Genomic DNA, 14,316 nt, shown 5'->3' with positions numbered 1-14,316 from the left:
GATCTCTTTCAGGTTACCTCCTCTATAAAAGATGTAGACTACCTCCGCGCTCCTACCTCCGCTCTTATAAGTTAAGAATAAGAATAAGAATAAGAATAAGAATAAGAATAAGAATAAGAATAAGAATAAGAATAAGAATAAGAATAAGAATAAGAATAAGAATAAGAATAAGAATAAGAATAAGAATAAGAATAAGAATAAGAATAAGAATAAGAATAAGAATAAGAATAAGAATAAGAATAAGAATAAGAATAACTTTATTTATCCCAAAGGAAATTGTAGTGCCAGAGTTTCAAATAAAACATAAAAGTAATAAATAATAGTAGGACAATAAAAAATAATATAAGGACAATAATAAAGCCCTGAGGCTGCATTTCATTCCATCATATATAATAATGCATATGTTGTTTGTTTTTCTAATATGTTCTGAAAGTTTAAAAACCTCATTAACACAGAAAAGAGTAAATTTAGCTTTGTGTGTTTTAACTTATAGCATTGTGGCTGAAAAATAGAGGCAGGTTAAGACAGTTTAAAATAAAAAAGTAGAAAAAAAGCATAACGCCATACCGTTATCTGCTGGCATCACATAAACTTCTATTAGTTAGAAGAACAAAATATCTCACTTCTGAGTTATCATTCTCAAAATAGAATACATGACAAAAGAATACAAGTTATGACCATTTTTCAATGCAATGTCAATGCAAAAAAAAAAACATTTTGCAGTTAAAGTCACAAAAACACCATGTCATGTTGATCACCTCATTCCTCCCAGCTCCCAGTCCATCCCTTTTTCATTGTCATCTGTATTTTCCTGAATGACCCAAAATTTCCATCTGGTCCACAGTTTGAGGCTGACCAACAGGCAACTGAGTCATTTTATGTTGCTGTTAAACAGCTCAATGAAATTAGTTTAGTGAGACTGGATATTTCTGAAGAATGTATAATGAAAGCCAGAAATAGCAGTCAGTTTTCAGAGAGCCGTACCAGAGAAACACCACAACTTGTGTTGTTATTGTTGCAATAAGTCAGTCCTACACATAACACCAACGTGTAGTCATCAAAGAAAACAATATTTTTAGGATGAAATAGAAAAGCATATGTCTCCCTATTTACTGTGAAAAACAGAGTTTCAGTTTTCTGGAAAATCATATGAGAGTGATAGAGCTCTTCTTTTGCTCTATTACATAAATCTTTATGTAATAAAGCTTTGCTATGTATCTACGTTACAAAACATTACACTAACTTATCCAACTCTATTGCTGAATCCATCCGGAGTTACTAATTTGTACTACATTAATATTTGTTATGTTACTTTGACCTGCTAAAACTAAATGTCTTCCAAATCTTCCCAAAAGGTTACCTTACACAGAAAGGGGAAATATAGATTTTCACACATAGTTTTGTAAATGAGAGACAGTATATGAGGCTCTGTGATAAGTTGATGACTGGTTCAGAGTGTATTCCCATTCTTGCTCAGTGGCAGCTGGATTGGCTCCTCCTTACTATCCTTACAATCCAACCGAGTTGGGTTGGCTCCAACCCATGTTTATGCTGTGTTCAGTGTAGAATAAGTATTATAGACATTGAACGAATGACTGAATGAACATACATTTTGCGTACTTTTTATATACATCTCCGGTTTCCTCCCATGCTCTGAACACTGTCAGTTGAAGACTTCATTGATGTATTGTCCAATGGTGGGAATTTGAGAGTCACTAGCATGCCTCTGTACATGGTCCTGTTAGGATCTAGAAATCATAAAAATGGCTGTTTTTTTTCCTCACATTTGCATCTTCTTATTCTCCTTTTGGCTTTTCTCTTCAGGGGTCACCTAAGCAAATCAACATTCTCCATCTGACCCTATTCTCTCGATCCTCCTCTTGCACCAACTACCTTCATATCCTTTCTCACTGTGTCCATAAATCTTATCTTTGGTCTTCCTCCAGACTTGCTGCCTGCCAGCTCCATTTCCAGTATCCATCTACCAACATATTCACTATCCCTCCTCTGTACATGACCAAACCATCTCAGTCTGTCTTCTCTGACCTTCTCTCAAAACATCCAACATGTGCTGTTCCTCTGATAGACTCATTCCTGATTCTATCCATCCTGGTCACTCCCAAAGAGAACCTTAGAGATTTCATCTCTGCGACCTCTAGCTCTGCCTCCTGTCTTTTTGTCATTGAAACTGTGTCCAAGCCATACAGCATCTCTGGTCTCACCACAGTCGTGTGCACCTTTCCTGTCATTCTGGCTGATAGTCTTCTATCACTTAGTACCTCTGACACTCTCCTCCATCCATTCCAACCTGCTTGAACCCGTCTCTCCACCTCTTTTCCATACTCTCCACTGCTCTGTACCGTTTACCCTAAGTACATGAAATCCTCCAAATTCTTGATCTCCACTCCCCGTAGCCTCACCATTCCACCCAGGTTTCTCTCATTTACAAAAATATATTCTGTCTTGCTGCGACTAACTTTCATTCATCTCCTTTCCAGAGCATACCTCCACCTCTCTGGATTTCCCTCTACCTCTTTTCTGCTCTCACGACAGATCACAATCATCTGCAAACATCATGGTCCATGGAGATTTCTGTCTAACCTCATCTGTCAGCCTGTCCATCACCACTGCAAACAAGAAGGGCCTCGGAGCTGATCCCTGATGGAGTCCCACCTCCACCCTCAACTTCTCTTTCAAACCTGCAGCACACTTTAACATTTTCTTACAGCTGTCATTGTTCACCCGGGCCTCAACCAATTTGGTATGATTTGGTAATTAGGTTTGATTAGCATGTTTGGTTATGGCAAAAGGTTTATGCTGGATGTCCTTCCTGACGCAACCCTTTGCATTTATCTGGGCTTGGGACCAGCTCAGTGAGAAATTGGCCTATGCCCCTGAGCTTGGCTCAGTGAAGCACCTATCCTTGCCACCCGGGGGCTACATTTCCCTCACAATTGTGTGGCACACCTAAAATAGGATGACCACACTTATTGGGTGATTCGTTTCAGTTATAATTTTTTTTTTCTTTGTAAAAGTGGGGGGGGGGGACTTTCTTCTCTCTCACTGCACCCGGAGCAATAAAAGGTGGGTCTCCCTTGATGCAATGCGAGAAAGAAACAAGTACACACTTCTTGACTTCCGCTTTTCCACCTGCTTAACACGGGTAACATTTTTGCCACTGCGGTCATCACACTTGAGACGCGTAACAAATCTTGAGGGCTCGTCCGGGATAAGCGCCGCCGGCTCGTTTCGAGCTGATCCATTAAAGAAATTTGGGACCGACAGTGGAGCAGGGACTGAGGGATTCCAGGGAGAGGGAAAAGAAGGAGAACTTGCCATGGCCGAGAGAGCTAGGAAGGACCTGGCGTGGGACATCAGGAAAAGCCTGCTTACCTTATCAGCCAAGGAACTCTTCGAGATGTGGGTCCAGCTCCGGGACAAGACCGACCCAAGCTCCAGGAGGAAGACCAGGAGGAATGCTTCAAGTACATCAGTGCTTTCATGTACAGTAAGCATTTACTTGAATCAGAAGACAGTGGAATGATTGACCAATTGATCCTGAAGGACAATATTGATACTATGATTAAGAACAGAAATGTCTCATATATGTATGCTGACAGAGCAGATCTAGAATCACAAGCCACCCATGTTTCCCACCCAAACAATGCACACATCCCACAGCACAGATGATATGACTGTACTATCACAGGCGGGAGATGTCAGGCAGGCTAATCTAGTCCCACAGCCTAGCCAGCCTAGCAATATTTCTGTTAATTTCATGAGTCCAGACAGGGCTGTACATCCCGAATGCTGAGTTGCAGCAGATGCTCAGCAGCTATGAAGAACTTGGTAAAAAGCTGAGACAGAGCATATGGCCATCGGCAGAGCAGCCTGCCTGTCAGCCAGTGGCCTCAGCATCCTGCAAGGGGATCATCTCCTTAAGGGATCTCTCCTACCTCCTCAAAATACAAGGGGATCAAGTTGGAGATCATTCATCAGACATCAGCTACAATAATATCTGTAAGGAGATTGATGAAGGGCACCGAGAAGGCTTCCATAGTCCGAGGTGTGCTCAGAATAATCAAGCCAGGGGCTTTCTAAGGATATGCTGGTCAAAAAGGATGACCTTACTGTGGCAGAACTTAAAGGATTTCTCCAAGTCCATCTGAGAGAAGAATGGTACAGAGTTATTTCAAGATCTAATGTGTGCCAAACAGGATGAGGGCGAGACACCCCAACAGTTTATTTACCGTGTGATAGGGCTGAAACAGCGAGTTCTGTTCACATCCAAACTGCAAGATACAGGCATACAGTATAGCCCAGCCACGGATCAGGATGGTTTTCAGCACACAATTTACAAGGGACTTGGAAATAAGTACAGTGACATACGGCGAGAACTGAAACCTCTCATGTCAGGTGGGGAAGTAAATGATGAGACAATACTGCATCACGTGGCGAGGATCACCACTGAGGCGAATGAGAGGCAGAGACGGATAGGGTCTTCGCGTCATCAGGCCTCCACTAGCGCACATAGTGTACAGCCCCAGCCCGGCATCGCTCGCCAACGCACTGATGAACAAGAGAGCACGGCTGTTCAAACGAAGACTGACCAAATCAAACAGCTAACAGATAAGGTCGAGGAACTCACTAAGTTAGTGGAGTCTATGAGACAACAAAGCCGGGGACAACCAGTAGACCCTGCTCCCCAGTACACTCCAAATAGATCAGGAATAACGAGAGACAAACCATTTGGATGTACTGACTGTTCGACAAAACCGCACAGATTGTTGCCATTGCTTCTCATGTGGAGAAGAAGGCCATAGAGCCGCATACTGTCTAAAGAGACAGAAAAATCAGGGAAACGCAAACTGGTCACTGCAGCGGGGCCTCCAGAGATCAGGTAAGAGACCAAGCCCCGAAGCCGGTGTGCTAGTAAGTTAGGTGGTGGTCACGCAAAGCCTATGAGGCAACAAGCAGGCGCTGTCCCATCCATCACACCCAAAATAACCATTACCAGCCACGGTGAGACCACCGCTCTGTTCAGTGTCGAGTCAGGTACCAGACGTGGAGCTGTTGCTAAACTAATAGGGAAAAAGGCCCCAATCCAATGTAATTTGAGTCGTCTGGCAGTAACTGGAGTAACTGGATGGACACAGGCGCACAGGTTAGCATGATAAGCCGGGCCTGGAAAGAAAGATACTTGCCTGATCTCAACATACGCCCACTTTCAGAAATCATTGAGGAAATAGATGAGCTGAAAGTGCATGCAGTCACCGGGGAGCCCATCCCATTTGATGGCTGGGTCCCTTTAAGGATCAACTTGCCTGGAAGTGAAGACCCCAGTCTCTATCCATGCCCCGGTCCTGGTCAGCAGCTTGCCCATGGACAGACCACTGATTGGTTTTAATATTCTCAAGCAACTTATCGAAGGGCAGCCAGAACAGTCACTCCCAATCCTGACCACACCACTCCAGAACGCCATCTCAGTATCCCCTAATAAGGTAAAATCTCTTATGAGCTTTGTTCGGACAGCAGAGCGAAACACACCATTAGGACGGCTTAGAACAGGTGGGAAGGACACAGTTATCCTGGCTGGACAGGTTTCCTGGATAGTGCCGGGTTCCTCCAACCATGAACCCCTCTGACCGCATAGTGTTGTTTGAAGTAGATGAGTGCAGCCAGCCTCTAGAACAGCTCGATGTAGGGACAGCCTTAATTGAGGTTCAGAACCAAGCCAAGCCTTATGTTAAGATCGCTGTTGGCAACAACACTAAGCACGATGTTACACTACCAAGGAAAACAGCCTTAGGCATTTTGCAGTATATTGAACGGATCGTGGATGCTGACCCCCCAGGTAACTCCACACCCGTTTTGGCAGTCAGTGAGGTTACCACTCAGTCTAGTGAATCAGACCAGTCTCTCTGGCATCCACCAGTAGACCTTGAGCATTTAAAGGAAGAACAACAAGAAGTGGTTAGGAGAATGTTGTTTGAGGAATCTAAAGCATTCGCCCGAGACAGTAACGACATTGTTTGTAATCCTGGTCTGCAGATGGTCATCAGTCTGAAAAATGAGATCCCCATACAGAGAGCATACACCTCCATTCCAAAGACACTCTTTAGGGAGGTCAAAGAATACATTCAAGACCTCCTTGTGAAGGGGTGGATTGTAAAATCAAAGTCCCCCTGTGCTGCCCCAATTGTGTGCGTGCGTAATAAAGATGGCACATTGCGCCTCTGTATTGATTATTGGCTATTAAATCAGAAAAGCCATGCCAGACAGACACCCGTTGCCTCGAATAAGAGACCTGCTTGACACACTGGCAGGAAATAATTGGTTCAGTATCCTTGACCAGGGAAAAGCTTACCACCAGGGGTTCATGGCTGAAGGATCACACCTTCTAACTGCCTTCACCACCCCCTGTGAGTGGGTGCGGATCCCCTTTGGTCTACAAACGCCCCTGCAGCTTTCCAGAGGAGCATGGAGGACATCCTCTGTTACTCCCAGTCATTTGAAGCACACATAGAAGTGGTTCGAAAAGTGCTCCAGGCTTTGCAACGTTACGGCGTGAAACTTAGGCCTGAGAAATGTGAGACGTGTAAAGTGGAAGTTCGTTATGTGGGTCGTTTAGTCAGTGCTGAAGGCATCCGAATCGACCCAAAGGACCACGAGGCTGTGCTGGCTCTAAAAACCAAACCCTCAGCGACCATAGGCGGCCTGAGAAGGGTCCTCTGTTTTCTCAATTACCGCTCATACATCCAAGGGTTCTCCAAAATAGCTCAGCCACTATATGAGTTACTTCAGGGGAAGGCCTCCACCCTTCTACTCCAGGGCCGTCATGGTAAAAGCAAAGGGTCCCAGCTGCCATCGAGGACACCTATAGAGTGGGCTGTTAAACATCAGACTATTCTTGAGGAATTGATTGACATCTTGACCCATCCCCCAATCCTAGCATACCCAGACTTCAACTTACCGTTCATCCTACACCCTGATACATCCAAGCGTGGCCTGGGGGCTGTTTTATATCAACAGCAGGGTGAGAAGTTGCGAGTCATTGGCTATGGGTCACGTACCCTGACACCTGCAGAACGAAGCTATCACCTGCATAGTGGGAAGTTAGAGTTCTTCGCTTTCAAGTGGGGCAGTGTGTGAGAAATTTAGGGACTACCTCTTCTATGCTCCACACTTTACTGTATATACAGACAACAACCCACTCACATACATTATGAGCACAGCTAGATTTAACGCGGTTGGTCATCGCTGGGTAGGGGAACTGTCTGACTTCCACTTTAACATTAAATATAGACCAGGAAAAGGTAACGTTGATGCAGATACCCTGTCTCGCCTGCCAGAGGACATGGACCATTACATGGCCTCATGCACAGAGGAACTGTCTCAGGAAGGAGTGAATGCAGCCTGGGAGGGAGCTCAAGTGGCCCAGAAGAACGAAGTGGCTTGGGTTGCAGCCCTCTTTGCTTCCTCCCACGACACAATCCTGCAACCTCACACACCTTTCCCGCAGATAAAACGGGATGTCGTGATTCAGGCCCAACGAGGTGATCCCATAGTGGGGGAGGTCATGAGACCCAAGGAGACGAACAACAAACTCGCGGATAGCATCCAGAGGTCAATGAAGGGACCTGCCCACAGACTCGTCCGTGAGTGGAACAAACTCCACCCGGAGGATGGAGTACTACATCGCCAGACAACTGCCAGATAGCAGTTAGTCCTGCCTTGAAAATATCACGATGTAGTCTTGAAACATCTTCATGATGACATAAGACATGTGGGCACAGAAAGAGTTCTCCATCTTGTCAGGGAGAGGTTCTACTGGCCTCACATGAAGGACTACATTGAGGGCTATGTGACCAAGAAATGCAGCTGTATAAAACAGAAGAAACCTGCAACTCACGTGCGTGCGCCAATGAACAGCTTAAAGTTTAACTCACCTCTCGAACTGGTCAGTATTGATTTCTTGCACCTTGAGAAGAGCAGAGGGGGGTATGAGTATATTTTAGTGGTTGTTGACCACTTCACAAGGTTAGCTCAAGCCTAGCCAACCAAATACAAGGCGGGGCGAACAGCACCTGAGCAAATTTATAATGACTTTGTGCCTCGTTTCGGGTTCCCTCACAAACTCCATCACGACCAAGGGAGGGAATTTGAAAATGAGTCGTGTCGCTAGCAGGAACAGTCTGGCATTGAGTGCAAAAGGCAAGTCCCATTACGACCAGAAAGTGAGGGGAATAGTCCTAAAGCCAGGAGATAGAGTTTTGGTTAGGAATTTGGGCAAGCGTGGTGGGCCAGGTAAACTCCGTTCTTACTGGGAGAACAAGATATATGTGATTAAGGAGCAAGTGTCGGATAACCCAGTATATGTCATCTACCCAGAGGGCAATGAAAGGGGGGGAACGAGAACCTTACATAGAAACCTGCTTCTGTTGGTCAATTATCTGCCGGTAGAATTCCCGCCACAGCCACGTAAAATAACAGCAGTCCCCTCACAGAAACCGAGAAATACCCAAACAAGGACAAGAAATGTTGAAAACTCAGACTCTGATGAGGAATCACAGCAAAGAGGCACAGGCACAGTTGAGGCACAGGGCCGGGAGTCACTCTTGTTGTCGGGGAGTGTGTGGCAAACCTAAAATAAGATGACCACATTTATTGGGTGATTTATTTGAGTTCTAATTTTTTTTTTTCTTTGTAAAAGTGGGGGGAGGGACACTTTCTTCTCTCTCGCTGCACCGGGAGCAATAAAAGGTGGGCACTTCCGTCCGTCTCCTTAAATGTGATGCGAGATAGAAACAAGTACACGCTTCTTGACTTTCGCTCTTCCACCTGCTTAACACAGGTAACATTTTTGCTACTGCGGTCATCACTAGCCATTATTGCCATTGTAGAGCCATTATAAAAATGGAACTGTTTAAGAAAAAAAATAAAATAAATATATATATATATATATATATATATATATATATATATATATATATATATATATATATATATATATATATATATATATATATATATATATATATATATACACACACACACACACACACACATATATATATATATATATATATATATATATATATATATATATATATATATATATATATATATATATTATACATATATATGATCAATAGAAAAGAATAGATCTAAAACCCTGAATTTCATCCTGAATAGGCAAAATATTTATTATTCACTTTGATCACCATGGCCAATAGGAAATGAAAGGAAATAATGAGGGGAGGGGGTGTTTAATATTGGGACTTTCTTTTGATTGTAATCTACATTTAGAACTGCTACATAAGGAAAGCTTCCTCTCCCGCTTTGAGGTTTATTAACTATATAATATTAATAGGGAAACCCCTATCCTCTTCCTTATCCACATCCATCCGCCTTCCCCCACCTACAAAGCCCATTTTTTAATTAGCCAATGCCACATCATCATTTTCTAATGAAACAGTTTGGATTTGCCTCATCAGAGGAAGATCTGTTCAAAAAAAGCGCACTGAAATGAAAGTGAGCAAACTTGAATTATGGTCTCATAGACTGCTTGTATTTATATACTCAACCTCAGATTCATGGTTCCTCAGTTGATGCAGATCAGGCCCGATGCCTCTATGCTTTATATATAAGCCTTCGCGACATATCCGTTCTTAAGCAGCCCCCTAATCACACAAATTATTGCCTCAAGGATGTAATTAATTGCCCCACTGTCACACTGTTATGGTGTTTTCACACCACAGCACCTGTTTTCTACTACATTGTGTTTGTACCCCCATATTTGCTTAAAAAGGCTGAATGAAGACGTAATGTTGTGATGCACTGCAGACTCCAAGAGGCACGGACAATGACACTACAGAGCACCATTTTGAAGGAACTCCCAGAGTGAGAGTTTTCCCTTACAATACCACAGTCTTCACCCCCACCACCCACCCCACCTCAGCAACACTGCTTTAATATGGATTAATAAAGTGATAACGCTCTTTGTCAATGAATATGAGCATGCAATACTAATTACTTACTGCACAACAAGCGTTGTTTATCCAATAAAAATGAGCCAGATCAGCGTCAAATCAGGCTGGCAACAAAGACTCGGCAGTGGGGCCTTGTTACAACTGTCAATGGAGTACAGAGAGCAGACAGAGCAAGAGAGAGGTTTGCGAATATCAAAATACAATCAAGTCAAGTGATGTCCATGAGAGGACAGATGAATATGGAAGGAAAGACAGATCTTTGATCATAGAATCAAACTTCTTGGTGATTACATAATAGATATTGTGTTTTACACTTCTATCTGGAATAAATGTGGCAATTCATGACGCATTTTGTATTCTAAGAAGGCAGTCAACTCTATGCTCCATTTTCTTTATTGTTTTATATCCCAGGAGTGTTTTCAAACTGGGACAATTTATATCCATCCACTGTACATTACACACATGCAATATTGCTATTGATGTCTGACCAGTTCAAGGCATACTCTGCCTTAACTTCACCACCACCAAAACCCTGTTCCATGACCCTGACTGCAGGATAAGCAGTAAGGAAAATGACTGAATGATTGATGAATGTTTGCTTTACCTAATAATAAAACTTGAATGAATTGTGTTTGACCAAACCTCTGTTATTTCATAACAAAAAAGGTGTCACCAATAAGATGTTACTGTAATGAGCAGGGAGGCCAAATAAAATACAACAGTGATAACTTTCAAGCCATTTTGGAGATGACCGTGGTAAAGTTCCCAGACTTGGGGCTTTCATATCTCAAGTCTGTCTCTAGCTTTTATGACTTTGACAACTGAACAGATCGAGGTTTACATCCCACACTACATCAATGAACAATTACAAAGAAATGACACTTGGCCAAGCGTCACATTGGCCTTCCTGCCATTCTAAAATTCTAAAAGTCACATACTGAGTAATTCTCTCAATGAATTTGCAATATTAAAAAGCATGAAGAGGAAGACCCAGAAGTTTTCTGCAGTCTTTTTGAAACAAAAGGACCATATAAAGCCTCCTTTTGTACACTTGTTTTTTATTGGTCATGACGCTCAGTGAACAATACATACATACAAAAACAGTAAAAAAAAAAAAAAGATTTAACGGAGACATTATAAGATAATGTCAGGTGTGAACAGGCCCTTTTTTTATTGTCATATAATTTTATACTTGGTTTATTTCTATTTTTATTATTTGTTTTTCTTATATGGATGGAAATATAATCTGAATAGAATAAAAAAAAAAAGATGACTTTGGAGAACAGGTAACAAGGATGAAATGATTGAAGGAAATTGATGGTCATTTGTTTTAGAAATGGCTAAAATTATGCTTTCAAAGGTCAGACCTCGTTTAATGGTAAATGCATGTTCTCTATTCAAATTTGAAAAACCTTTCACACACATTTTAATTAAAGGATTATTAAAACCATCTCTCATTTTGATAGAGAATTTAGAATTTAATTTGGATGAGATGTAGAATATAAATTATACATTATTTCTATATTTACAAGAACCTCCTGCTAAAACATACTTCATCTATTGATTGAGTGTCTCATATTTTGCATAAATCAAATAATATTTTTTAACACAAACACACAAAATGAGCATTGGCTCATTTAATCAAGGCACCACTGTGAAGGCACCTTAGAGTTTGATGCTGGTTTCATTACAGATATCCTTTTTTCTGCTCACACTCCTCCCCCTGCTGGTGTACCCGTGGTGCAGAACCATATGCCATGATCCCATTAACATATCGATGTCTGTTATCTATAATTTACAGAAACATATTTTGAAATTAATATTCAAAATAAGATGTTTTTTTTTTCTATTCTGGTGTGGGGAAGCAACCATTACTGCTGATTAGCAACTTGAAGAGGTCTTGGAAACATGACTCTTTCTATCTCTTCAGTTTGCGTTTGCTGTTTTTTATGCAGCCTGTTTGAACAGCTTATGCTGGAATAAGATGGACCCAGATAAATGGCTCTTTCAGATTCATTTTATTTCAAACAATTTCACTGCTAATTGGCAATAATAAAATGTTTGTTTCATTTTCATATTCAATATTATTTTTTCAAATGAATAAGAAGCAATATAAGAGACAGCGGCACAGTGTTTAGCACTGCACCAAACGGTCAAACGGTGTCAAACTCATTTCTCATTGCGGGCCACATACAACCTAGGTACATGTCAAGTGGACCGGACCATTAAAATGACAGCCTACTCGGCAATAAATAACCAAAATATCAGGTCTTTCCTCTGTTTTGGTGTAAAGAAGTACAAGGACATTAGGAAAATCTTGGACTTTAGTGAACAATCCTTTTAAAAAATATTTCATGAAACAATACATATTTCCTTAAACATGTAATTTACTTTTATCATTCACATGTATGCATTGCAACTGATTCCACTGATCGTACAAAAACTCAAAACTTTAACAAGTAATTGGTATTGAAAAATATCGTAATGAACTTCAAGATCAAATGAGAGTTATAAAGAAAGGGATTTTTAAACCATTTACACATGTGCATATAAAATCTAAATTGAATCCCTGCCTACACCTTACAAACTACAGAGAGCGCTATCAAATGTGTAAGGAAGAAAGTATTCACCTGTCCTGTAAATGTGTAAACATGCATACACATACAATACATACTAAAAATGTATGGAGTTTGCATGAACAGTGGAATTCCAACATACTCTTTTGTAGTGCAGCAGGTGACTAAGATTGCACATTTTCGTTAGCAATTAGATAGCTGGCTTTTACCACTGCATCACTGATTTCTCGCCTATTGGTGAAAGTGGACTGCTGTTTCCTCAAACCCGCTAGCCATTTGCTGATCTTATCTCTTCTCTGCTGTCCTTGCAAGCTGTCATATTTTTCACTGTGATGAGTCTCATAGTGGCCCCGAATATTATATTCCTTAAATACCGAAACGTAATGAACGTAGTCCATTTTTCTTTGAAAAGTCTACACTCTTTATCTATTTTTCTCTGTTTTTATAACGACATTTGGCTAATTGGGGAGTAGAGGGGAGGTAGAGAACAGGGTAGAAATAACGTTGTAACAAGCACCACATGGTGCATTGATAACGTCCGCTGATTGGTCTGTCTCAGTGATGCGGCTTGTCATCTACGCTGACCAAAATTACATTACATTACATTACAGTTATTTAGCAGACGGTTTTATCCAAAGCTTACAAAAATTGCAATGCAATAACCGAAGATCCAAAGTACCAGTAGCCGTTATTCAAAAGTCAAAACTCTATCAAATAGCCATCTCAAAACCATATCCGTACATACATTCATTTCTTGTTTTTTTTTTTTTTTTTGGGCAGCGACCCCACTGCTCTGACCTTTTCCGGGAGTTCGTTCCACCAATGAGGAGCCAAAACCGAGAAGAGCCAATACCGGTTCGATCGGCAGCCAAGGGCTCTGAGTGATGGGGTGGACAGTAGCCGAGAGGTGGCAGATTGGAGGGGATGGGTAGGGACATGTGGCTTGACCATATCCTGAAGATATGACAGGGCTGTCCCATTCGCTGCCTGGTAGGCGAGCACCAGGGTCTTGAACTTGATGCAGGCGGCTACCGGGAGCCAGTGAAGGAACATAAGAAGGGGAGTTGTGTGGGAGAATTTGGGATGGTTGAACCACAGGCGGGCTGCCGCTTTCTGAATAAGCTCCAGAGGCCTGATGGTCAACGCTGGGGCACCGGCAAGGAGGGAGTTGCAGTAGTCCAGACGAGAGATGACTGGAGCCTGGATGAGTATCTGCACCGTATCCTCCGTGAGGAATCTGTGAATCTTTCTGTAGTTGTGAAGGAGGAATCTGCAGGAACGTGCAACTGCTGCGACATTCCCTGAGAACGACAGTTGGTTGTTTAGGAACACACCCAGGTTTCTCGTGGTTGTGGTTGGCCTTACCACAGTGTTGTCAATGGTGATGGCCAGGTCTCTAAGCGGACAACCTTTCCCTGGGAGAAAGAGCAGCTCAGTGTTGTCCAGGTTGAGCTTCAGATGGTTAGTTGCCATCCAATCTAAGATGTCGGACAGGCAAGCTGTAATTCGGGTTTCTGAGGGAGAGAAGGACAGGATCAGCTGGTAAGAGAAGCCATGGGAGCGAATGACAGAACCAAACGATGTTGTGTACAGGGAGAAGAGGAGAGGGCCTAGAACTGAACCTTGTGGAACACTGGTAGACAGTCTGCGTGGTTTAGACACAGCCCCCCGCCATGTCACCTGGTAGGAGCGGCCTGTCAGATAGGATGCCAACAGGGAGAGTGCAGATCCTGTGACACCGAGACCCT

This window comes from Fistularia commersonii, chromosome 3, assembly GCF_037954325.1.
Source record: "Fistularia commersonii isolate RoL2024-O1a breed Wild chromosome 3, RoL_Fcom_v1.0, whole genome shotgun sequence".
Classification (NCBI taxonomy): Eukaryota; Metazoa; Chordata; class Actinopteri; order Syngnathiformes; family Fistulariidae; genus Fistularia; species Fistularia commersonii.
Note: the sequence above shows the minus strand (reverse complement) of the source record.